Source organism: Mesocricetus auratus, unplaced genomic scaffold (assembly GCF_017639785.1).
Source record: "Mesocricetus auratus isolate SY011 unplaced genomic scaffold, BCM_Maur_2.0 Super-Scaffold_100009, whole genome shotgun sequence".
Lineage (NCBI taxonomy): Eukaryota > Metazoa > Chordata > Mammalia > Rodentia > Cricetidae > Mesocricetus > Mesocricetus auratus.
Genome location: NW_024429193.1, coordinates 33913904 through 33939588, shown reverse-complemented (window position 1 = coordinate 33939588; position 25685 = coordinate 33913904).

Here is a 25685-nt window from a genome sequence, read left to right as displayed (position 1 = left end):
AATTTGTACTCTTCCACCCAGCCGCCTGGGTCCTGCAGCTGTCTCAGCCCCCAAATAACACACGAAACACTATGTTAATTATGAAATTGTTGGCCATTTGATTGCTTTCTTATTGGCTAGCTCTGATTTAATTATTAACCTATAACTGCTAATCTGAGTATTTCCACGTGGTCTTCTCTTACCAGAGAAAGGGTCCGGTCCTCTTACTCCTCTGGTGTCCTACATCATGACTTGACAGTGCCTCTGTTTCCCAGAATCTTTCTCAAGTCCTAGTCCCAAGTCCCACCATCTTGCTTCCCTATTGGCCAATAGTGCTTTATTTAATAAACCAACAAGACAATATATACACAGAAGGACTTCCCCCCATCAGTAATGAAAATAATTTTGTATTTGGGGGTAACCACAACAAGAGGAACTGTGTATTAAAGGGTCACAGCATTAGGAAACTTGTAAACAACTTTCTTAGCTAGGAAAATGGACAACTAAAGTAATCAAGGGGATATAAATTGGAAAGAAAAAGTCAAAGTATCCTTATTTGAATATGATATGATAGTATACATAGTGATCCAAAAATTTCCAGTGAGAATCTTCTATACCTGAATACCACTTTCAATAAAATAGATGGATTTTAAATTAAGTTGTAAAACTCTGTAGCCTTCTTATATAAAAATGAAGAAAATGGACTGAGGAAGAAATCAGGGAAACATCTTTTGCAATAGTTTCAACTAATATAAAATATCCAGGGATAACTTTAACCAAGAAAATGAAAAACTTGTATGATAAAAAATTTAAGACACTGAAGAAAGAAATTCTACAAGACACCAGAAGATGGAAAGATCTTCCATGCTCTTGGGTCAGTAGGATTAACATACATATTCAATGAAATTAGGATCAAATTTTTAACATATTTCTTCACAGATCTTTGGAAGACAATTTTCGTGTTCATTTTGAAACACACATCCATGCACACAGGCACGCATGCATGCGCACACACACACACACACACACACACACACACACACACACACACACACACACAAAACCCAGGATAGATAAAACAATCCTGGATAATAAAAGAATTGCTGGAGGTATTGCCATCCATCAAATTTTACTACAGAGTTGTAGTAATAAAAACAATGTGTTTTTTCATTAATATGTTGATCAAAGGAATTGAACTGAAGACCAAGGTATAAGATCCAGGCATAAGACACAAGCATAAATCCACACACCCATGGTCACCTGATTTTTGATGAAGAAGCCAGAAATTCACACTGGAAAAAAGACACCTTCGTCAACAAACAGTGCTGGTAAAACTGAACAGTTACATGTAGAAGAATCTGAACAGATCCACACATATCACCCTGAACAAAACTCAACATAAAACTAGATAAACTGACAGAAAAGAAAGTGAATAATAGGCATGAACTCATTCACACAGGAGAAAACTTTCTGAGCAGAACACCACTAGCCCTGTAACCAAGAACAACAATTAATAAATGGAACTTCACAAACTGAGAAGTTTCTGTATGGCAAAGGACACCATCATTCTGACAAATCAGAAGCCTATGGATTGGGAAAAGATGTTTATACAACTACATATCCAATAGAGGGCTAATATCCAAAATATATAAAGAACTCAAAAAATACTAGCTATTAAAAAGATCAAATAGCCCAGTTAAAAATGGGGTACAGATCTAAACATAGAATTCTCAAAATAGTTAACTCAAATGACTGAGAAACACTGAAATAAATATTTCATACTTAGTTACCAGAGAAAGGAAAATCAAAACTATGTTGAGATTTTCTCTTACACCCATCAGAAGGGCAAGATCAATAAAACCAGTGAGAGTTCATGGTGTCTAGGATGTGAAGTAAGGGGAACACAACCATTTTTGTTAGGAGTGAAAATTTTACACTTACTATGGAAACCAGTATGGCAGTTCCTCAGGAAAATGGGAATCAATGTACCTAAGATTGAATTATACCACACTTGTTTCATCTACAAGAGAGATACTTGCTCAGCTGTGTTCATTGAACAACCTAGATGTCTCTCGATATAGTAATGGGTAAAGAAAATGAAATGTTACTCAGCCATTAAAAATGACGTCATGAAATTTTCAGGCAAATGGATGGAACTTGAAAAATAATTATCTCGAGTGGGGTAGCTCAGGCCGAGAAAGATAAACGTTGTATATATTTGCTTATATGTGTATATTAGCTGAATGATAGCTAAGAAGCTGTGGTCCATGAAATCACACAGGTTATATGTAGATTAAAGACTATGGGAGACAGATATATTTCACTTTCCCTAGGAAAGGGAAAAACAATAGTTTTGGATGGCTTGTGGGGAGGTGCTGGATGTAAAGTACCAACTGGAGAGACAAAGAGAAGGGGGATGAGAAATAAAATACCAGATAAAATATTGAGGGAGACAGCTAAAATTAATGGCTACTTGAGAGGTAGTATGGAAACCTAATGCAGTTATACGATCCTAAAATATATACACATATGAAGGCAATCTAAATGAAATTGCTAAATACTGGGAAAGACCAAGCCCAAGTTGGGCATTTCTGGTCACCAGAAATGGATAACATCTAATTGATTGGTTGGCCAAAATGATATCACTGACACCACCAAGTAACTGGAGCTGTTGCCAAGACTATAGGTTGCTTTCCATGAACTAATGGAAAAGCCCCTTTGCTGAAGACAACACCCACAAAATAGTGAACAAGGAGAATCGAACACAAAGAAATAAAGTTGGTACCTACATACAGCCTTCATCCCTACACGCTGGTATCTTTGGTAGGGGAAGGTACTCTGCACACTACCAAAGAAGAAACATAAACACCAACCCAGCCACAAATAGCCTCTTCTAAAATGGTGTCCTGTCTGCACAAAACCTTTGGGAGTAACCAACCAATATCTGATTTGATTTAAGATGGAACACATACCTGAAACTTCTTGAGTGGCCATGAACCTGAAAGCAGATAGAACAGAGACTTAGGGTAAAAAAACTTTTCCTCATATTTCATTGTCTTATCCAGCCTTAATATGAGGGTTTGTGCCTAGTCTTATTGTAACTTGCTATGCCAAGTTTAGTTAATATCCCTGGGAGGCCTACCCTGAAGGGAAACGGAAGAGGAGTGAATCTGGGGGAGAGAGGAGGTGGGATGGGGAGGAGGTGGAAGGAGAAGAAGGAAAGAAACTGTGGCTGCGACTTAATATACGAGAAATTAATGAAAAAACCCTACTGCTCTGAAACCAAAACTAACAACAACACAACAGGTTCCAATAAAATGACTCCTAACAATATTCTGCTAAGCTTATACATCATTGTCTTCTTCAGCCATCTTCAGAGAAGCTTCCTCCTACAGAAGAAGGGAACAAATACAGAAACCCACAGTCAGACATTGCACAGAGAGAGACCTCAGAACACTCAGCCCTAAATGGGTTGTCTCCATCAAGCCCCTCCACTCAGGTCTCAGATAACCCTGCAGAAGAGGAGGGAGAAAGAGTGTAAGTACCAGAGGGGATATGTACAGAGGACACCAAGAAAACAAGGCCTTCTAAATCAGCAGGATCAGTGAATATGTGAACACCAAGATGGAGGTAGCACGCACAGGGCCTACATGGGTCTGCACCAGATGGGGCTCTAGAGCAGAAAGGAGGACTGGACACATGCCCATCCCTAAACTAGATGCAGTCTCCACTTGATAATCAGTTTGCAAACGAAAACTTAGTTTTGTCCAACCAAATTTCCTTAGGGAAAAATACTCTTTGTTTTTTTGTTTTGTTTTGTTTTGTTTCACGTCTTTGTTATTTTTTGGGATTTTGAGACAGGGATTTCTGCGTATCCTTGGCTGTCCTATAACATGTTTTTTAGACCACAATGGTCTCTAACTCAAAGAGATACACTTGCCTCTGCCTTCAAGTGCTAACTGCCTGACTGGGAAACTGCTCTTAAGAAAAGACCCACTGCTCAGCAGTAGATGGTCAACAGAATACAAGCAGAACAGCATCTTTGGAGGTTTCTTGTCTCATAATTTCATGCCATAATTTTTCATTCTTTTTTCTTTATCCTTGCATTATCATACGTGTTAGTGTGTATGTGTGTGTGTGTGCGTGTGTGTGTGTGTACATGCACAAACATGTGATTCTTTAGTGCAAGAAAGTGGGTGCCTGCATTTATATTTGTTTCTTGGGACTTTCTTGGGCCCTTTTCCTTCTGTTTGTTTGTCTTGTTCTATTACAATGTGTGATTCAACAGTTTTTGTCTACGTTATAGTATTTTATTTTATTGTTTTCCTTTAGAAGCTTGTTTGTTTTCTATAAGAGACAGAAAGGGGATTGATCTGATGGGAGGTTAGGTGAGGAACTGGGAGGAGCAGAGGGAAGAAATACTATGATGGACTTGTAAGATGTAAGAGAAAATAAACCTTTTCCTCCCCAAGTTGCATTTGATCATGTTGTTTTAGTACAACAATAACAACTCTAACCCAGACAGAAATGCATATGAATATATGATTGAAAATATTGTTCCATCAGTGATTATCTGACAATAAAAGAGTATGAATTAAGATCAAGATTTCAGCACAATAATCACTGAGAAAGGTAAGTGTTCATTCCTTTGTGCTCCATTCTATACACGAGGAACCAAAAATTTGAAAAGGTAAGTTGAAGACAACTGTACAGTTTATTTAAAACTGGCCAGGTTGTGGTGGTGGTACATGTTTTGAATACCAGCAGGAGGCAGAGACTGGAGGATCTCTGTAAGTGTGAGGCCAGCCTGGTCTACAGTGCAAGTTCCAGGCCTATACCAACCAAACCAAAACAAAACAAAAAGCTTTTCTGAAGAGAAAAATCATCTTTAGAAAGACCTATATAATTAAAAACTAAAATTTCATGTCATTCAAGAGTAATAATTTTATTAAAATTGTAAAGTATGATATTTTAATTCATTTAAATTCAAACTCTGTTTAAAGTACATATGCACAAAATATCATTTGCATGTTAATTTATTATCTAGTCAAAATTTTAAAAAGATGAAAAGGATGAAAAGATATGTTCCTTAAGATAGTATCACTTTCATGTCAGAAAGCATGTGAATCCAGGAAAGCAAACATTATCAAGTATTAAACCATACAGAATAAGGACGTTTTTAAAGTAAAAACCTTTTAAAAATATAATCATAGATAACATTTAATCACATAATTTTTATGTCTTCCAAAAATGATCTAGTTAGCAATTACATTTTTTTCTAATCAAAGATTGCAATAGGAATGTCAGTCACTTTTTCATCTGTAAATCAATGTCGTCTGAGCTTTGCCTTCCAAAATAGAAAGAAAACATTTATTTGTCATGGCAGGCATTTTCTCCTATTTGCATCCATTAGCCTCAAGTTAAATAAAAAAACTCTAGGTGACTAACATTTTCTTGTTTTATGTGCATCCATAAATAAAGCAATTCATCATGTGTTCTCATATTTAAAACCATAGCAGCAATTTTTAATGGAAATTGATTAATTCTCTTTTCACATTGTCAAGGTTTTTTTCCATCTGTTCAAAGATTGAATCGGTTCAATAAATCTAAAAGCCAAATCCAAGCCCACATGTGGCATCCTACTTATGCAAGAAGAGCATCTGCTGCTACCCAAGCAGCCGAAGTCCATGCAGCCAGACCTCCACATCCACAGCACTGGGGAGGAAGCTGTCGACACTGCATCCCACCAGAAATATAAAAAGCTTAATAGATCTGTGCTGCATGATTGTGCACAGTCTGTCTGTAAAGTTATTTCAATTACCCAGTCATCTGAATGCAGGTTCACATACTGACTTCCCAGAACCCAGTTTCCACAGCAGAACAAAAGCTGTCTGCATTTCAATTGCTGGTAAAATATATATGTATGTATAGAAGTACATCATTTATTCCCCCTTTTTTCTCCCTCTAACCATTCCCCTGTCATCTCCCATCTTTAGCTGACAGCATCTTTTTCTTTGATTATTATATGTGCATATATACATATATGAATATGCTTACATATAAATGTATATAAATACACAAATCCAACCTGCTGAGTCCATTTTTGTGTGTTTGTGCTTTGAACGGCCATAACATTAATATTTATATTTTTATGAAAAAATAATATACTAAGTATATTCACCTTTTCTCTTATCTGTGTACATTAAAGCCTCCCTGTATTTAGCTAGCAAGTTTTAAACTAAATCTGAGGCAATGAAACATTGGTATATCTTTTGTTTACATCTGTCAATAATTCAATTTCCCTTTACTGAATATAAGAAACATTGTGTTATAGATGTATCTTATTATACTTTAATTGATGTTTAAGAAACAGCTTTAAGTAATATTTCATTGTTTTAAAATATACATACTATCAAATGAACTAGAACTATTCCACAAAAGAAACCAGAAATTTGGTTTATGTGTTTGTGTTTTGTGCTTTGAAGAAAAGATCCACAAAGCTATGTAGTAAAAATATGATCAGAAATGCATGCCAGTTGTGAAATTAGAAGCAATTTCAAGGGTGGCCTCTGATGCTTTGTCCCATATTCAATATCTGACAATTTGCTTACATGTTCATTTAATAACAAACTGATTAACGTGTCCCAACTGGATGATAATTTGTTCATAAGGGAAATAGATTCTGGTGTTTATTAAGCCAGTTTGGTGCAATAATATATGTGGTTTATTTTATTTTATTGACACTTTTCAATGATAAATAGAGCTTGTAATCACTAGTTTATGTTTTTAATAAAATATTACCAATACTGACTCTTTAAAATTCGGTTATTTTTTTAGCTATATAAATGTATTGGATTACTTGCTCTGTTTGTTGTCAACACAAAAGCATAACATGTTTCACCATAATTGTTAATAAGAGATTCTGTAGGAGATACTATGATGACATGGTGGGGTTAGTAGATATCCTGTGAAACATACAGAAAGGCATGGGTGCTTGCTCTGTCCCCAACATATGCTGCCATATGTTGTCTCCAACAGTTGAAATCATCTCTCTGGAACAGACTTCAATAAATAAACTCCACACAGTCTGGATAATTTTTTTGTAGATCTACCACTTTTATTTATTCTTCAAGAATCCAATATATGCAGACAACATATTTTAGTTACATCCAGTCCGCATTCCTCCTTGCAAATCTCCTTGTTTTCCCCAAATGCATATGCTCCCAAAGTTTTAAGAAAAGATTTATAAGTTTTATATATTATCTTTAAGTGACTATATAAATATGTAACACGTGGCATGGTTCAAAATTAGATAATAATATGTTGCATACAGTTCTTTTTGTAGAATTTGAATATAGAATTGAGATGGCTCAGTGTTAACAGCTCTTGGTGCTATTGTAGTTCCCAATACCTACGTCTGGTGTCTCACAACTTCCTACACCTTCAAGAATGAATAATGAAACTATGGTACCTTGACCAGTATAACACTACTCAACTCTAAAGAAAAACTAAATAATGAAATTTGCATGTTAATCAATGGAATCTGAAAATATTACATTGGGTGAGGTAATCTGATCCAAAATAGCACATACTTTTTTTTTCCTGTGGTTCTTAGCTCCAAGAATTCAATTGTAACAATAGAAATCAGGAAGGTAAAAACAGGTCATGGAGTGTGGGGAGAGGTTCCCTAGAGACAAGAACGACAGGATTCAAATGATTTGAAAGGGAAAATAAGAAAAAAAATGGAGGAAGTAAAAGGGAGGAAAATAGAGAGAGAGGAAAAGAAAAGTATATAACATAAGAATGTTTTAAAAAGCAACAGGGAATCAGGTTATTTTACAATGACAAAATTATATTTAACACACGCACATCTTCAGTGAAGTCATGCTAATGAACCTCAACAACAGCTATCTCACAAAGACCCCAGTACTAGGGATAAGAAACATCCTTTCATGTTGTTGGTCAAGGGATGTCTAGAAGGTCGTGTAACAATATAGACTAATGCTTTGACCCTTGGTGTTTTCCCAGAAGTTAACAGAAAGTCCTTGTTGTGGTAGCACTTCCAACTCGGGCCTCAGAGGACTTGAACTGAAACTGAAACAAAAGCCTATTCTCTGAGGACTAGCTTTCTTTTTTTTATTTTATGTGTATGTAAACTGTGTGTATGTCTGTGCAGCTTATGTATGCAATGCCCTGATTAGGGACTCAGGTCTCCTAGGACGAAAGCTATAGATGTTTGTAAGCTGTCATGTGGGTGCTGGGAATCAAACCAGCACCCTCTGCAAGAGCAGTCAATGCTCTTTTTTTTTTTTTAATTTTATTTTCCAGTTTAAATTTAGATAAGAATCAAGGTTGCTTCACAAGTCAGTTCCAGGTCCCTCTCCCATTCCCTCCCTTCCTCCCGTGTCCTCCCCCCCACCCCCGGTTATCCCCTCATTTCTCCAGGGAGGGTGAGTCCCATGCTGGATTCCCAGGCTGATGCCTGGGATTCAAGAGTTACCTTTGTCTGGTCAGCTGTTTCTGGGGGTTAAACCAGCCCAGTCTTAATCCCTTTGATCATCAGTCCTCCCTCTCTGTTACTGGCTTTCTTGAGTTCAGCTCAGTACTTAACCAAGAGAGTCTGCCTCTTCTTCGATCAGCCACTAAATGAAGTTTCTGTTTCCCAGACTCTCTGGCCATAGGATTGTAGGCTGGCACTCCCCAGATCTATGTCTAAAATCCATATATGAGAGAGTACATGCCATGTTTCTCTTTTTGTGACTGGGTTACCTCACTCAGGATGGTTTCTTCTAGTGTCATCCATTTGCCTGCGAATCTCATGATTCCATTATTTTTTTCTGCTGAATAGTACTCCATTGTGTAGATGTACCACATTTTCTCTATCCACTCTTCGGGTGAGGGACATCTAGGTTGCTTCCAAGTTCTGGCAATTACAAATAAAGCTGCTATGAACATAGTGGAACAGACATCTTTGTTGTATGAATGGGCATCTTTTGGATATATGCCTAAGAGTGCAGTTGCTGGGTCTTGTGGTAGGTTTATTCCCATTTTTCTGAGGAATCTCCATACTGCTTTCCAAAGTGGCTGAACCAGTTGGCACTCCCACCAGCAATGGAGGAGTGTCCCCCTTTCACCACATCCTCTCCAGCATAAATTGTCATTGGTGTTTTTGATTTTAGCCATTCTGACAGGAGTGAGATGGTATCTCAGAGTTGCTTTGATTTGCATTTCCCGGATGGCTAAGGATGTTGAGCACTTTCTCAAGTGCCTCTCAGCCATTTTAGACTCCTCTATTGAAAACTCTCTATTTAGTTCTGCAGCCCACTTCTTAATTGGGTCCTTTGGTGTTTTGGAGACTTGCTTCTTGAGTTCTTTGTAAATTTTGGAGATCAACCCTCTGTCAGATGTGGGATTAGTGAATATTTTTTCCCATTCTGTGGGCTGCCTTTTTGTCTTGCTGACTGTGTCCTTTGCCTTACAGAAGCTTCTCAGTTTCAGTAGGTCCCATTTATTAATTGTTGATCTCACTGTCTGTGCTACTGGTGTTATGTTCAGGAAGCTGTCTCCTGTACCAATTCGTTCAAGGGTACCACCCACTTTCTCTTCTAAGAGGTTCAGTGTGGCTGGATTTATGTTGAGGTCTTTGATCCATTTGGACTTAAGTTTTGTGCATGGCGATAAACATGGATCGATCCGCATTTTTCTACATGCCAGTCTCCAATTATGCCAGCACCATTTGTTGAAGATGCTTTCTTTATTCCATTGTATATTTTTAGCTTCTTTGTCAAAGATCAGATGTTCGTACGTGTGTGGGTTAATACCCGGATTTTCAATTCGATTCCATTGGTCTACCTGTCTATTTTTGTGCCAATACCAAGCTGTTTTCAGGACTATAGCTCTATAATAGAGCTTGAGGTCAGGGATAGTGATGCCTCCGGACGTTGCCTTGTTGAACAGGGTTGTTTTGGCTATCCTGGGTCTTTTGTTTTTCCATACAAAATTGATTATTGTTCTTTCAAGGTCTGTGAAGAATTGTGCTGGGATTTTAATGGGGATAGCATTGAATCTGTAGATTGCTTTTGGCAGGATTGCCATTTTTACTACATTGATCCTACCTATCCAAGAGCATGGGAGATCTTTCCATTTTCTGAGGGCTTCTTTAATTTCTTTCTTTAAAGATTCAAAGTTCTTACGATACAGGTCTTTCACTTGTTTGGTTAGCGTTACCCCAAGGTATTTTATGTTGTTTGTGGCAATTGTAAAGGGTGATGTTTCTCTGATTTCTCTTTCAGCCCTTTTATCATCTGTATATAGTAGGGCTACTGACTTTCTTGAGTTGATCTTGTAACCTGCCACTTTGCTGAAGGTGTTAATCAGCTGTAAGAGTTCCCTGGTAGAGTTCTTTGGGTCATTGATGTAAACTATCATATCGTCTGCAAACAGTGAAAGTTTGACTTCTTCCTTCCCAATTTGTATCCCCTTGATCCCCCTTTGTTGTCGTATGGCTATAGCTAGAACTTCAAGTACCATGTTGAAAAGGTATGGAGAGAGTGGACAGCCTTGTTTTGTTCCTGATTTTAGAGGAATTGCGTTGAGTTTCTGTCCATTTAGTTTGATGTTGGCTGTTGGTTTACTGTATATGGCTTTTATTATGTTTAAGTATGTCCCTGTTATCCCAGATCTCTCCAAGACCTTTATCATGAAGGGGTGTTGGATTTTGTCAAAGGCTTTTTCAGCATCTAGTGAGATGATCATGTGATTTTTGTTTTTCAGCTTGTTTATATGGTGGATTACGTTGATGGATTTTCGTATGTTGAACCATCCCTGCATCCCTGGGATGAAACCTACTTGATCGTGTTGAATGATTGTTTTGATGTGTTCTTGGATCCGATTTGCCAGTATTTTATTGAGTATTTTTGCATCAATGTTCATGAGGGATATTGGTCTGAAGTTCTCTTTCTTGGTTGTATCTTTGTGTGGCTTGGGCATCAAGGTTATTGAAGCCTCATAGAAAGAGTTTGGCAAAGACCCTTCTGCTTCTATTGTGTGGAACACTTTGAGAAGAATTGGTATAAGCTGTTCTTTGAATTTGTGGTAGAATTCTGCACTGAGGCCATCTGGACCTGGGCTTTTTTTGGACTGATCAAGACCCCCTGAATCTGGGTGTCAGTGAGGAGGCCTTGGGAATCTATTGAGCCTTGGGCAGCAGATCAGTACCCATCTCAAGTATTCACACGGATTTTGGACTCCCATAGAACAATGTGAGGTGCACTCTCACCCTGAACTCTTGGGGAAGGGTCTAGGCCCTCCCCTATATGAAATGACAGACTATGGACACCCCCATGGAGGGCCTCACCCTCCCTGGGGGAATGAGGGGATAACGGGGGGGAATGGGGGAGGGCACGGGAGGAGGGGAGGGAATGGGAGAGGGACCTGGAACTGACTTGTGAAGCAACCTCGTTTGTTATCTAAATTTAAACTGGAAAATAAAATATAAAAAAAAAGAAAGCTATTCTAGACGATCTTTCTTTGGACTTCCAGCTCTCAAATAATGACACAGCGATTTCTTATTGGGCATGAAAGCTTGGCTCAAGCTTAGGCTTGTTCCCAACCAGCTCTTAAAACTTAAATTAACTTGCTTATATTAATCTGCATTTTTCCACGTGTTTGTCACCTCTCCTCCATACTATACATCCACTCTCCCCAAATTTCCTGGTGAATTCCTCATGCCAGATTCTTCCCCAAGTTCATCTCTCTCCTCAGAAGTCCCACCTATCATGTCCTGGCTAGTTATTGGCCATTCAGCTCTTTATGAAACCAATCAGAAGGTACCTTGGCAGAAGAGGTTAAGCAGAGTACAAACAACAACAATCCATAACAGGTGACAATGATGTGAAGAGCAGACTGTGAGGTGCCCAATCCCAAATGACACATATACAGGACAACCTATATATCTAGGGTCAGCAAACATTTTGGAAGAGGAGGCATTAATATTTTAAGAGCCTAAAGCCGAGAAATCTTGTGCAAGTTGGTGTCTTCTAGATATAACAGGGAGCATGAAGCCATGAAACTCTGACAGTATAACTGCCCTAAACAACATTGAACAATGAGAATACCAGTTGCCATGCCACAGAGATTGAGAGAAATGTCAGGGAGCCCTGTTCCTATATGTAGAACTACAGAAGGATGAGTGATAGCCAGTCTTTGCCAGAGATGAGCCCCCAATTGGTTATCTAGTATCAATGGTCAGCCCTAAATAAACATAAATAAATAAATAAATGTAAAAACAACACTAATGGACTATGCAGGTTGTATTTATACTTTATAAATATATATGTATTTGTAATAATAACTAAAGAAATAGGTCATCAATTTGAGAATGAATACAGAGCATCATGAGAAATGCTGGAGGGAGAAGAGGGATGGGGAAATGATACATTTATATTTTAACTAAATGTAAAATAAGTTCAGATTATGATGCCAAGAACAATGGTTTTTCAAGACAGGGTTTCTCTGTAGCTTTGAAGGCTGTCCTAGAACTAGCTCTTGTAGACCAGGCTAGTCTTGAACTCATGGAGATCAGCCTGCCTCTGTCTCCTGAGTGCTGGTATTAAAGTCATGTCCCACCACCTCCCGGTTGAAGAATGGTATTTAAATAAAGAATGGTATTACAAATTTTAACACCATTACATATGTTTCAAAAGGTGAATTTCATTTTCCTTCTTTACCTGTCTAATTTTATGCAACCTCATAATTAACAACTCATATCAGATGCACTCTTTTGTTCAATTATTCTTTATAGTAGCTCATCTTTCTTGGTCCTTACCCAACATTAGAAAAAGTCTAGAAAATACACTTGGTAAAAAAAATCAATGTTTCTAATTTGTTATTTTTGAAAGTGGAAAAAAATTTCCAGATCATCTGTTGGAGAACTCACCAAGGAGTAAATATTGCAGCTACCCATTATGCTCATAATTTTAAGCAGAAGCTATTAGTCTTGGAATTTCTATATTACTGTATTGATTCCTTAACTTACTTTGGGGTGCTATAAATAAAGACTGGCAAAGAAATGCTATGTTATTAGCATTCATTGTTATTGACTAGTTCTTGCCATATAGTTCAGCAATCAAGTTAGCATGTGAAGAATAATCATTTAAGGTCAGAGTGTGTGCCAGTTTTCTATTGCTCCTAAATGAGTCACCACAAGCCTAACAGTTTCAAACAGTACATATGCAGTGTCTTATTGTTCTGCAAGTTGTTATTCTAGGATGCAGATCTTCTTCTACTCCAACTCTACAAGGTTGTAGTCGCATCTTATTCTCTGGGCTCATATGTGGAGTCCTTAATGGAGCATTTCAGCTACGGATTTTCCCTTATTGCAGTAGTAGGCTTAACATCCGTCTCTCCTTAATATCTCCCTTAATTTCTTCATCACTTCATGAGTAACAGCACTTGCTGATTTTGCACCTTGGAACCCAGTGTCTCTCTGCCTCTAATTCAGAAAAAGTTCATTTCTAGGGTCTCACAGTGTAAGATTTCACCATTTGGGAAAACTGAGTACACAGCAGAAACTCTAACTGGAATTTCATTTTAGTGATAGTGCTACGTGTATTTTGCTGGGAATCAGCATACCAGTCAGGTGCTCTGCCATTGTGCTACGTCTATAGTCCAAGCATTCAGTGTAACATTACCACATATTCTAAGGGAAGAAGGTCCTTGGGGGAGATAGTTCCAGATTGGACTCGATTATCTAATTGAAACAAAGTGGTAAAGTTAATTTCTAGGCATATTTTGTGGACAGATTTTATAGTCCCAATGAACAAAATTTAGTGAATATTTTTCTATAATGTTATATTAAAAAATCTTTGGGGCTGGAGAGATGGCTCAGCCGTTAAAGGCTAGGCTCACAACCAAAAATATAAAAAATCTTTGAATAGTGTTTCAAAGCCTTTAATGAAAGTGTTAAAGTAGCATATCTAACATGCTATCTATAATGTCCTATAGACCATTATAAGTCAAATCTGAATATAAGTTGTTTAGCTCTCACTGATAATGTTTGGACAGAATTATTAAGATTTTCAAATTTTTGAAATTTTTAAATATTTATATATTCACAGTGAAATACCCTCAGGGTGGTCACCAACTACAAATATATAACCTGGTTGTATTTTCTAATTGCTTCACTAAATACCAGGTTAAAAATGATTTCATGTAATAATTTTAGTGCACTAGTGTTTGAATATGATCTATCATACAGAGTCAAGTGTAGAATTTTCCACTTCTAGTGTAATGTCATATTTTAAAAGTTTAAGGTTTGGATCATGTCTGATTTTGTCATTTTAAGTTAGCAATTACTCAGTGTGTGGTGTGTGTGTGTGTGTGTGTGTGTGTGTGTGTGTGTGTGTGTGTGTGTTGAGTACAGATGGGTAGGCGATGATTTGTGTGAGTTACCTCATATTGGCTTATTTCTCTGGGATAACATTTTCTACTGTGTGAAAGTCATGAAGAACAAATTCCCTGTCACCATTTCATAAATTGTCCATCCCCTGAGAAAGTTTAGTATGAATTCTTTACACTGGTTCTCTTGTCCAAGGTGACCATTTTCTGAGGTGATCAGGCCTCCTACCTGTATGACAGTTTAGTATATGTGTCTAAACTATATATGTATATATGATTAAAAAAGGAATAGTTGGGTGATTTGGCGGAAATTAAAAAATAAAACTCTTTTTACATCTCCTTCCTCCGTCTCTATAGGATGATAATTTAAAAATGAAAATAGTTTTACAGTTTACTAAATTCTGGGTAGAGTGGGAACCAAGTGGAGTAAAGAGAGGTTGATTAGTGAGAACAAAGATCAGTTAGATAGGAGGAAGGAACTGGAGTGATACTATACAATAGAGTGACAGTAGGTATTGGCAACATACTTACTTCATTTGTACACAAGATAAAGGAAAGGGTTCTGACACTCACCATCATAAAGAAATGAAAAATACCTGAGGAGATATTTCAGTGAAATTTAGTTTAAAAATGTATGCATACACCAAACATCATTTTAGTACATTGTGTGTTTTGATATTTTTCCAGTTTAAATAATTACTACTTTTCAACAAGATCAACTTTGTCATATAAATTACATTTGTATTTTCTTGAAATTTCTATTAAGTAAAGCCATCTTATTAAAAGAAACTAAGTTTCATTCATAGTCAGTCAATAGGTTGCAGTTTTCATGGGGAACTTGTAAGTTCTGGTCTAATTTTTGTACTCTTCCCTACTGAGAGGATATTTGTTATTTACTCAAGTATGAAATTTCTTCTCACATCTGGAGCATCCTCTGCTCTCTGACTCTAAGATGCTCTTCCAATGACTTCCTCTCTTCCCTGGTATAGCAGGACAGAGATGCTCTTCCAATGACCCCTCCCTTCCCTAGTATAGCAGCATAGAGATGCTGTTCCAGTGACCCCTCCCTTCCCTAGTATGGCAGCATAGAGATGCTGTTCTAGTGACCCCTCCTTTCCCTAGTATAGAAGCATAGAGATGCTGTTACAGTGATCCCTCCCTTCCCTAGTATATCAGCATAGAGATGCTATTCCAATGACCCCTTCCTTCCCTAGTATATCAGCATAGAGATGCTGTTCCAGTGACCTCTCCCTTCCCTTGTATAGCAGCATAGAGATGCTATTCCAAGGATCCACTTTCCTTCCTAGTATAGCAACAGACTTTTTAGTGTATTTTTTAATTAGACAAATGTGAACATTTCTGTTATATAAAGACTTTTAGGGCAGTTATGCATTCCACCTGATAGCAGTTGATACTACAGTGAACTTCACCAGAAAGCTCCACTTTCTTTCAGTCAACTTTAAAATCATCCATAGTAACGCTTTTCCAGTTAATCCAGTTTTCCTCAGACTCTCCTTTGTGGTGTAGTACAGGGATCCAATTTTTATAGGAACCAGAAAGACGCTCTACGTTAACTTAGGTAATAGAGCAACGAAATATCCAGAAAGTATCATTGAGTATTCAGAATTAAGAGGAAGATGGAGCAACTATTTGAAAACAAGAGTAAAAGGGAAAAAGTCAAACAAACAAGGGAACTAAATTTCATGAAACCAGTTAAACAACACCCCAAAAGCTTCCAGGTAAAGGGGGTGAAAAAGATGACTCAATTGCAATATTTCATTTTCTTTAACTTTTAAATGCTGTTTCCTCATATTTTTCATCTATTTCATCATATTTACTAATGTCATATTAACAGATTTTATGCCTTGTAAAATGGTGGGAACACGACATTAAAGCAGTATTTAAATATATTCAATATTAATGCACTTAAAGTAATTGTTTTTATACGATGTAATGGCCATACATTTTTCACATCTAACTGTAAGACAGAAAAGTGAATATATTTTCAAATAAATGTGATTTGGAGGGAAAACCTTCTATGCTAAATGTATAGCAATTTTAATTAAAGGTTTTTGTAAGTCAGATAATGTCAGTGAAACAAAGTACAGAATGATATTAAATTAAAATCATAGTTATGAAAATGTTCACTTCTAAATTGCTTTCAATGTTTTGTTTGCTTTCAATTTAGAGTGTTATTGATTGATGGTCTGAGCGCAGACTAGTGCCTGTGGCTTCATGGTGTGATTTCAAGCTCTTAGAGAACTCAGTGGGGCACATATGACTCGTGGGATGTCCCTTACTGACTCTCAAGCTGAGAGAACTTTTTATCTTCCCCAAATTAAGTTTAAAATGTCTGCTGTCAGTACAGTAGCTTCTTGCAGTGTGTGGCATTTAAATTAATTTACAGCCACTAAATTAAATTGAAATGTCATTTCTTAATTTCACTGGCTTTATGTCAAGTGGTAAAGACACGACAGATACAGGACATTCCCTTCTATATTAATGTCACTGGGCGATACTGCTACCAGGCATGGCACAGGAAGCCCACGTTTGTTTATAACCATATTTTAACACAATTGTCATGCAAAGATTATTAAGCTCATCCATTTTTATGCTGCATGATAGATGATTTATGAACTTGTTAAGGTTACTGTCTTTCAAAGATTACTTATTTTCTGTAGAAGGTAGTTTTCACACATTTACCCCAGGTTTTTCAGAATAGACATTTTCTCTGTAACAGCTCTGGCTGTCCTGAAACTTGCTTTGTAGTCCAGGCTGGCCTTGAACTCACAGAGATTCTCTTGTCTCTGTCTCCCAAGTGCTGGGATTAAAGATGTGTGCCACCACCACCCGACTAGTTTCCACATGCCTTATAGAGAGGGAACACCAATGCTTCTGGTCTCATATCATCATTACTTCACAAAAAACAATAAGATACCTATAATTTAACAAAAACAAAACACACATACTTCATAGGTATCTAGAAAGGAGGAGACAACAATTTGGAGACTTGAGTTTTAGAACTGTTTGCTTCTAGTAAATGATACTTGTGACATTTTATCACTTTAAAAAGCATTTACTTCCTTAAAATATTTAATTTCATTTGTGTATTTTATATGTGTGTAGGTGTGAATGTGCACATGCCATTTTGTGTGTGGAGGTCAAAATAGAACTTGTTGGAGTCAGTTCTCTGCTGTCATATGGATTTTGGCAAGGAACTCAGTTTGCTGGGATTAGTGTTAAATATACATATATATATATATATATATGTATTTTAAACTGGGCTCTCTCATCAGACTCTTTCATTTTTGACTTTGACATTGGAAGGAAAAACTTTCCTTTGAACTTAAAATCTTCCTTTCTACATTTAAACACTTCTGTAAAAACTTAAACTTTTACCTAGGTCGCTTCTTTCTAGTGTCAATATATTGACTGCCACGCTTTAAATTTATCACAGATATGAATTTCCAGAGGAGAGGGAGCAATATGCCAGTGGCATGTGCCAGTCCCTCAAAAGTGACTCTGCTGCTGTTTGCTGAACGTGTAAACTGTTTACGTCTATCTCTGCTCGAGCTGCATGTATCAGAGTTGACATGTAACTGACAGGACTAATTTTTCTCTTTAAAATGCTAATTATACCAAGCCACTTTTAAATAAACTCATGTAAGCAAAATATGGCATGTCAGGCAATGGCAGTGCAATATGTATCATAAAGTCTGACCCATCCCTTTTGATTGAGTGTCTGTCAAAGTTGATTCTAGAGTATGTAAAAGTCAGTATATGAGAATTGGCTTTATGTAATTGAAAACTTCTACAAAGATTTTTCTTCTATGGTTATAGAAAGTGTTTTTCTACTTATTATAATTAATTTCCCCACTTATAAAATACAATACAGTATAATTCTGTTAGCATTGTTCATGTTTCAAGATTCCAAGATGCTATGTAGTTATGATGCAAATGTACTTATTAGAGTCCAAACTTTTCTTTTTGGCTTTATTAATTCATTTTTCTTATTCATAGCTTTGAAAGTACTGGAGATTGTACCCTGGGCCTCAAGGACAGTATCCAAGCACTTTACTACTGAGATATAGCCCAGAACATTTTTAGATTTATTTGTTTGGCATGGATTTTCATTTAGTTTTCGGGGTGGCATTGAAGTCGCTTTGTAGTTCAGGCAGGCCTTGAACTTGTGATCCTTATGCCTAAGTTTCACAAGTAGATAGGATCATAGTAACATCCTACCTTTCCCAGCTTCCTCTTTATTTTATATTTCTGTTGGAAGTAGAAGAGATGTTGCCACTGCCATGACAAAAGTTTAGCAATTCGCATGAGAGTGTCAATCAATGCTGAAGATGCTGTGCTTACTACCAGAGGAGAAAAGTGATGGTCAGTTACAGCTAGCTGTGAACCTTGCCAGCTACAGTAGTGAGTGTCTGACAAGTTGTGCTCACTACTGCAATGATAGCTTGAACACTGGAAGTATTCCATCATTTTTGTCCCACTCTACAAGTTGAAACCCACATTTCTCCATTATCTGCCCCAAATCCTATGCCTAGAGAGGACATAGGTTCTATGGTAGGAATAATTACTACCATTTTTTCTAAAAGGAAACAGTATTTAACTCTTGCAACCACAGATTAATGCATATCTGAATCCTATTCTGATAGTTTCTGTTTGTGGTTGGTGCTGATTAACGTGGAGACCCATGGTTGGCCGTGGTGCAGAAGTTAAGAAACTATAGAATTTTTAACCCCAAATGGAATATATATAGCACAGACTGCCCTTTCCCAATGTTCAGGGATCATTGTTGAAGAAGGGAAAGAAAAATGTAAAATCCAGAGGTAGTACATAAGTACAAAGAAATGGTCTTCTAGATAAAGTAGGCCTGCTGCATGTATGAACTCTTAATGGTTACAACACACACACACACACACACCAGTGTAAACCCAAGTCAGACTAGATACAATCATGGAGATAGGCGTGGGGCAGTGAGTCTCACCTTTAACTGTGGAGTTCTTGACAATTCTTAGCTTCCAGCAGAAGGAAAAACAGCTTCTAAGAGTATGGCAATTGATACCCTGATCAAGCTCCAGTGGATGTCCACTCAGCTAAGAATATTTGAGCAGAACAAATTTGTCTTCATGACTTGAAACAAAACAAACCAAAGAACATAAAGTTTTTTGATGATCCTCCCATTGAAGGGTCTCACTATCCTTGGGGAGTAGGTGGTGGGTGGCTTGGGGAGTTGGTGGGAAGCATGGGGGATGATGGCAGAGTAAGGGAATGGGGGCATGGATATGTAAATAAGAGTGTTTCCAAAAAGAAAAAGAGAAAAAACAGTTGGATGGGTAGGGACATAGGGGTGAAGAATTGGTGAGAGTGCTGTGAATATAATCAAAACTCATTATACAAAGTTCTCAAAGAAGTAATTAAAAAAAGAAAATTAACATTTTTTCTAAAAAGAAAGAGATTTGTTATTAAAATTGAGTAAATATGAAACTAGAATATCTTGAACATGTGTACATATGATACATTTATTTCAGAAACTATTTTCTGAAGGACCATAGCATGAACCAATCCACTGTTGACTTTCAAAGCAAATTACGAAGAAAAATAGGTTGAAAGAACAGAGACAGTTTAATGATCTGGTGGTATTACAACATAATCCAAAGTTATTTTTAAGGTAAGAAGGGAAAAAGAGGAGGGAAGTATCTGGGGTGAAGGAGAGGTAGAGGGATTGGGAGGAGTAGAGGGAGGGGAAACAGGATATAGCATATGAGAGAAGAATAAGCAAACAAACAAATGAAAGGTATCTTAAAGATTATTGCCTTTTCTCTGCACACACAAAAAAATTAAAACATTTGATACTGCCGGAACTTTTGAGGTGTTGTACTTATAAGATCATCTCAAAATTCCAATGCCTCTAAATTTTCTAAATTCATATCATGATGGTACTTAAGGAGTGAAACTCATCTAATATAGTGGGGAATGGTAGTGACATGTTTCATGCAGTTACCATTTTAACTTTTCTTTTATAATGCCAGAGCTCCAACCCAGGGTTTGGCACACTGGCAGAATTCTTCTGAGTTAGCTACATACCCAGCTTCAATAGAGTTTTAAATTGATTTGCATATTAATTAGTTATTTTGAGGCAATTTCTCAGTGCAATCTGGGATGAACTTTATCTCTACTCTTCCTGTCCTACCTCCCTGAATGCTGGAATTTCACCTGCACTCTACCATGTTTGACTCCAAATGCCATTTTTAAGTACAGTTTCTTCATGATAAGTGAAGACCTGTCGGTAGCTCAGTATTGACATCTCTTACTCTCACTCTTTTGTAACCATTTTTCCATGTCTTTCCTTTGCCTCTTGCCATATTAAGGTTTTGTTGTTTTGATTGTCTTTAATTCTGATTCATACTTATTTTTCATAGCATTATTTAACAACTATTTGTTTCAAAAGACCTTGCATTCACTAGTAGTTGGATGTTTTACTTCTGGCAAAGAAAAATGTTAATATATATATATATATATACATAATATATATACATAATATATATACATAAAAGTCTTTTTAAAAATTAAGTAAAATCCTTTATAAAGGTAGGGTATTTTCAAATATTTTAATGACAAGTCTTTTATTTAGTTAGTAAAGCATTTTTTTACTTTTTATCAGGTTTATTTATTTGCTTTAATAATAGTAACAGAAATGAAGCAAGAGCAGACCCACTGGCCTTTATACTGCATTCTTTTCACAAAGATATGCACTTTCTGTCTTGTGATGAAAGCCAATAATAATATCTGCATCAAGTTTTACGTTTTTTAAATGTCATGTAACTCAAATCCCACCATCTTGAGTAAAGAAAAAATCATGTCCATTTTTTGATAACTTACAGTATTTTACATTTTATTTTTTTTTCTTTTTGTATTTAGATAAGAAACAACCTTGCATCACATATCAATCCCAGCTCCCCTCTTCCCCCGCCCCCCCAAAGCACCAACCCCCCTACCCAGTCACCACTCCTTCCTGTGGGAATCTCCAAAGTCTGCCATATCCAGGGCAGGGCCTCGGCCCTCCCCCACATGTCCAAGATGAGAGAGCATCTTTTGATGTGGAATGGGCTCCCAAAGATCATTTGTATGACAGAGATAGACACTGATCTACTACCCAAAGCCCCATAGATTGCCAAAACCTCCTCACTGACACCCAAATTCAGGGGATCTGGATCAGTCCCATGCTGGCCTCTCAGCCATCTGTCTCAGGTCCATGAGCTCCCTCTTGTTCAGGTCAGATGTTTCTGTGGGTTTCACCAGTCCTCTCTTGACATCTTTGTTCATCACTCCTCCCTCTCTGCAACCGGATTCCAGGAGATCAGTTCAGTGTTTAGCTGTGGGCATCTGCTTCTGCTTCGATCAGCCACTGGATGGCATATAAAGTAGTAGTGAATATCATTATCGGGGAAGGACATTTAAGGTAGCCTCTCCACTGTTGCTTAGATTGCTGGTTGGTGTCGTCCTTGTAGATACCTGAAAATCTCACTAGAGTCAGATCTCTCCTAAAACCTATAATTACTCCCACCATTATAGTATTTTTCATCCTGCTCTGTATTCTTCCACTGACACAAACATCCTGCTCCCCCATGTCCTCCTCTATCCTCCCTTTCTCCCCCTTTCTTTTGCCCAGCTCCCTCTCGCCTCTCCCCAGGCTCTCAAACTGCTCAGGAGATCCTGTCCCATTCCCCTATTCTGGGGAATAATGCATATCTCTCTTAGGGTCCTTCCTGTTTCCCAGACTCTCTGGCAGTAGAATTGTAGGATGGCATTCCCCTTCTCCCTGTCTAAAATACATATATGACTGAGTACATACTATGTTTGTCTTTTTGTGACTGGGTTACCTCACTCAGGATGGTTTCTTCTAGTGCCATCCATTTGACTGCAAATTTCAAGATTCCATTGGTTTTTTTTTCTGCTAAGTAGTACTTCATTGCGTAAATGAACCACATTTTCTCGACTGACTCTTCAGTTGATGGGCATCTAGGTTCTGGCTATTACAAATAATGCTCTTATGAACATAGTGGAACATACATCCTTGTTGTATAAATATGCATTTTTGGGTATATGCCTGAGAGTGGAATTGCTGAAATATTGTGGTAGACTGATTCCAATTTTCCTGAGGAATCTCCACACTGATTTCCAAAGTGCCTGTATGAGTTGGCACTCCCACCAGCAGTGAAGTAGTGTTCCCCTTTCTCCCCATCCTCTCCAGAGTAAACGGTCATTGACATTTTTTTAATTTTTATTTTTAAATTTAAATTAGAAACAAGGTTGCTTCACATATCAATTCCTGGTCCCTCTCCCTTTCCCTCTCCTTCTCCCGTGCCCTCCCCCCAGCCCCTCCCCAATATCCCCTCATTTCCCCAGGGAGGGTGAGGCCCTCCATGGGGGTGTCCATAGTCTGTCATTTCATCCAGGGCAGGACCTAGACCCTACTCCAAGAGTCCAGGGTGAGAGTGCATCTCTCATTGTTGGATAGGTGGCCAAAGTCCATTTGCATACCTGGGATAAATACTGATCTATTACCCAAGGCCCAATAAATTATCTAGGCCTCCTCACTGACACCCACGTTCAGGGGGTCTTGATCAGTCCCATGCTGGATTCCTAGGCATCAGTCTTGGATTCAAGAGCTAACCCTTGTCATGTCAGCTGTTTCTGGGGGTTAAACCAGCCCAGTCTTAACCCCTTTGCTCTTCAGTCCTCCTCTGTCACTGGATTCCTTGAGTTCAGCTCAGTGTTTATTTTTTATTTTAGCCATTCTGACAGGAGTAAAATGGTATCCCAGGGTTGTTTTGATTTGCATTTCCCTAATCGTTAAGGATGTTGAACACTTTAAGTGTCTATCAGATATTTTAGACTCCTCTATTGAAAATTCTCTATTTAGTTCTGTACCCAATTTTTTAATTGGATCTTTTGGTATTTTGGAGACATGATTCTTGTGTTCTTTGCAAATTCTGGAAATAAGCCCTGTGTCAGATATGGATTAGTGAATATCTTTTCCCATTCTGTGGGCTGTCTGTTTTGTCTTGTTGGCTGTGTCCTTTGCCTTACAGAAACTTCTCAGTTTCCAGAGGTCCCATTTATTAATTGTTGATCTCAGTGTCTTTGGTATTAGTGTTATGTTCAGGAAGTGGTCTCCTATAACAATTCATTTGAGGGTACCAAAAACGTTTTCTTCTAAGAGGATCAGTGTGACCTGATTTATATTGAGGTCTTTGATTCATTTGGACTTAAGTTTTGTGCATGGTGATAGACAAGTATCTATCTACAGTCTTTTACATGCCAGCATCCAGTTATACCAGCACCATTTGTTAAAGATGCTTTCTTTTTTTCCATTGTATAATTTTAGCTTCTTTGTCAAAAATCAGGTGTGTGGATGTTTAATTAGATTCCATTTGTCTACCTGTCTATTTTTGTGCCAATACCAAGCTGTTTTAAGAACTATATCTCTATAATGGAGCTTGAAGTCAGGGATTCTGATACCTACAGATGTTTTGCTTATCCTGGGGCCTTTGTTTTTCCCTATATTGTTGAGAATTGTTCTTTCAACGTCTTTGAAGAATTGTCCTGTGATTTTGATGGGAATTACATTGAATTTGTGAATTAATTTTGGCAATATTATCATTTTAACTACCTATCTAAGAGCATGGGAGATCTTTCCATTTCATGGTATCTTCTTTAATTTCTTTCTTTAAAGATTCAAATGTCTTGTTATACAGGTCTTTCACTTGTTTGGTTAGCATTACCCCAAGGTATTTTATGTTGTTTGTGGCAATTGTAAACGGTGATGTTTCCCTGATTTCCTTCTCAGCCCTTTTATTGTCTGTATATAGTAGGGCTACTGATTTTTTTTAGTTAATCTTGTATCCTGCCAAGTTGCTGATGGTGTTTTTCAACTGTAGGAGTTCCCTGGTAGAGATTTTTGGGTCACTAATGGAAACTACCATATCATTTGCAGATAGTACAAATAGTGAAAGTTTGACTTCTTCTTTTCCAATTTGTATCCTCTTGATTTCACTGGGATGAATCCTACTTGATCATGGTGGATGATTTTTCTTATGTGTTCTTGTTTTCAATTTGCCAATATTTCATTGAATATTTTTGCATCAATGTTCATGAGGAATATTGGTCTGTAGTTCCTTTTCTTAGTTGTGTCCTTGTGGAACTTTGGTATCCAGGTTATTGAAGCCTCCTAAAAAGAGTTTGACAATGACCATTCTGCTTCTACTGCACAGAATACTTGAGGAAAATTGGTATTAGCTGTTCTTTGAATTTCTGGTAGAATTCTTCACTGAGGTCATCCAGTCCTATGCTTTTTTTGGTAGGGAGACTTTTGATGACTGCTTCTATTTCATTAGGGGTTACAGGTTTATTTAAATTGTTCATCTGTTCTTGATTTAATTTTGGTAATTGATACTTATCCAGAAAATTTTTCTATTTCCTTTAAGTTTTCGAATTTTGTGGAGCACAGGTTTTCAAGGTATGACCTGTTGATTCTCTGGATTTCCTAAGTGTATGTTGTTATGTCCCCCTTTTCTTTTCTGATTTTGTTAATTTTCATGTTGACACTCTGCTGTTTGGTAAGTTTGTTTATCTTGCTGATTTTCTCACAGAACCTACTCTTTGTTACATTGATTCTTTGTAATGTTTTCCCAGTTTCTAATATATTGTGTTTAGCCCTCATTTGATTATTTCCTGGAGTTTGCTTCCTTTTGTTCTAGAGCTTTCAAATGTGCTGTTAATTCTCTCATGTAACTATTCTCCAGTTTCTTCATGTGGGCACTTAGTGCTATGTACTTTCCTCTTAGCACTGCTTTCAAAATGTCCCATATGTTTGGGTATGTTGTGTCTTCATTTCTCACTGAATTCCAGGAAGTCTTTGACTTCTTTTTTTATTTATTCTTTGACTCAGGAATGGTGAAACTGTGCTTTATTCAATTTTCATGAATAATGTGGAAATACTAAGCTGCACAAAATAGAGATGTCCTATGATGTTTTATTGAGGGAGAAATTACTTACATGAAAAGCCAAGAAAGCAGAGAACCAAAGGTCAGCATACTGTTCTCCAGGCTGCAACCAGAACCCAAAGAGAAAGAGTCTCCTCCCCAGCTCATTTATCCCCCATACATTCTATGTACCTGTGAACACATCCAAATAGGCATGGTCAGCACTACAGGCATGAAGATCACTCCCTACAATTCCCCTTTTAGTCTAAATAAAAGATTTAAACTTAAAACAAAACTAAATTGTATGTT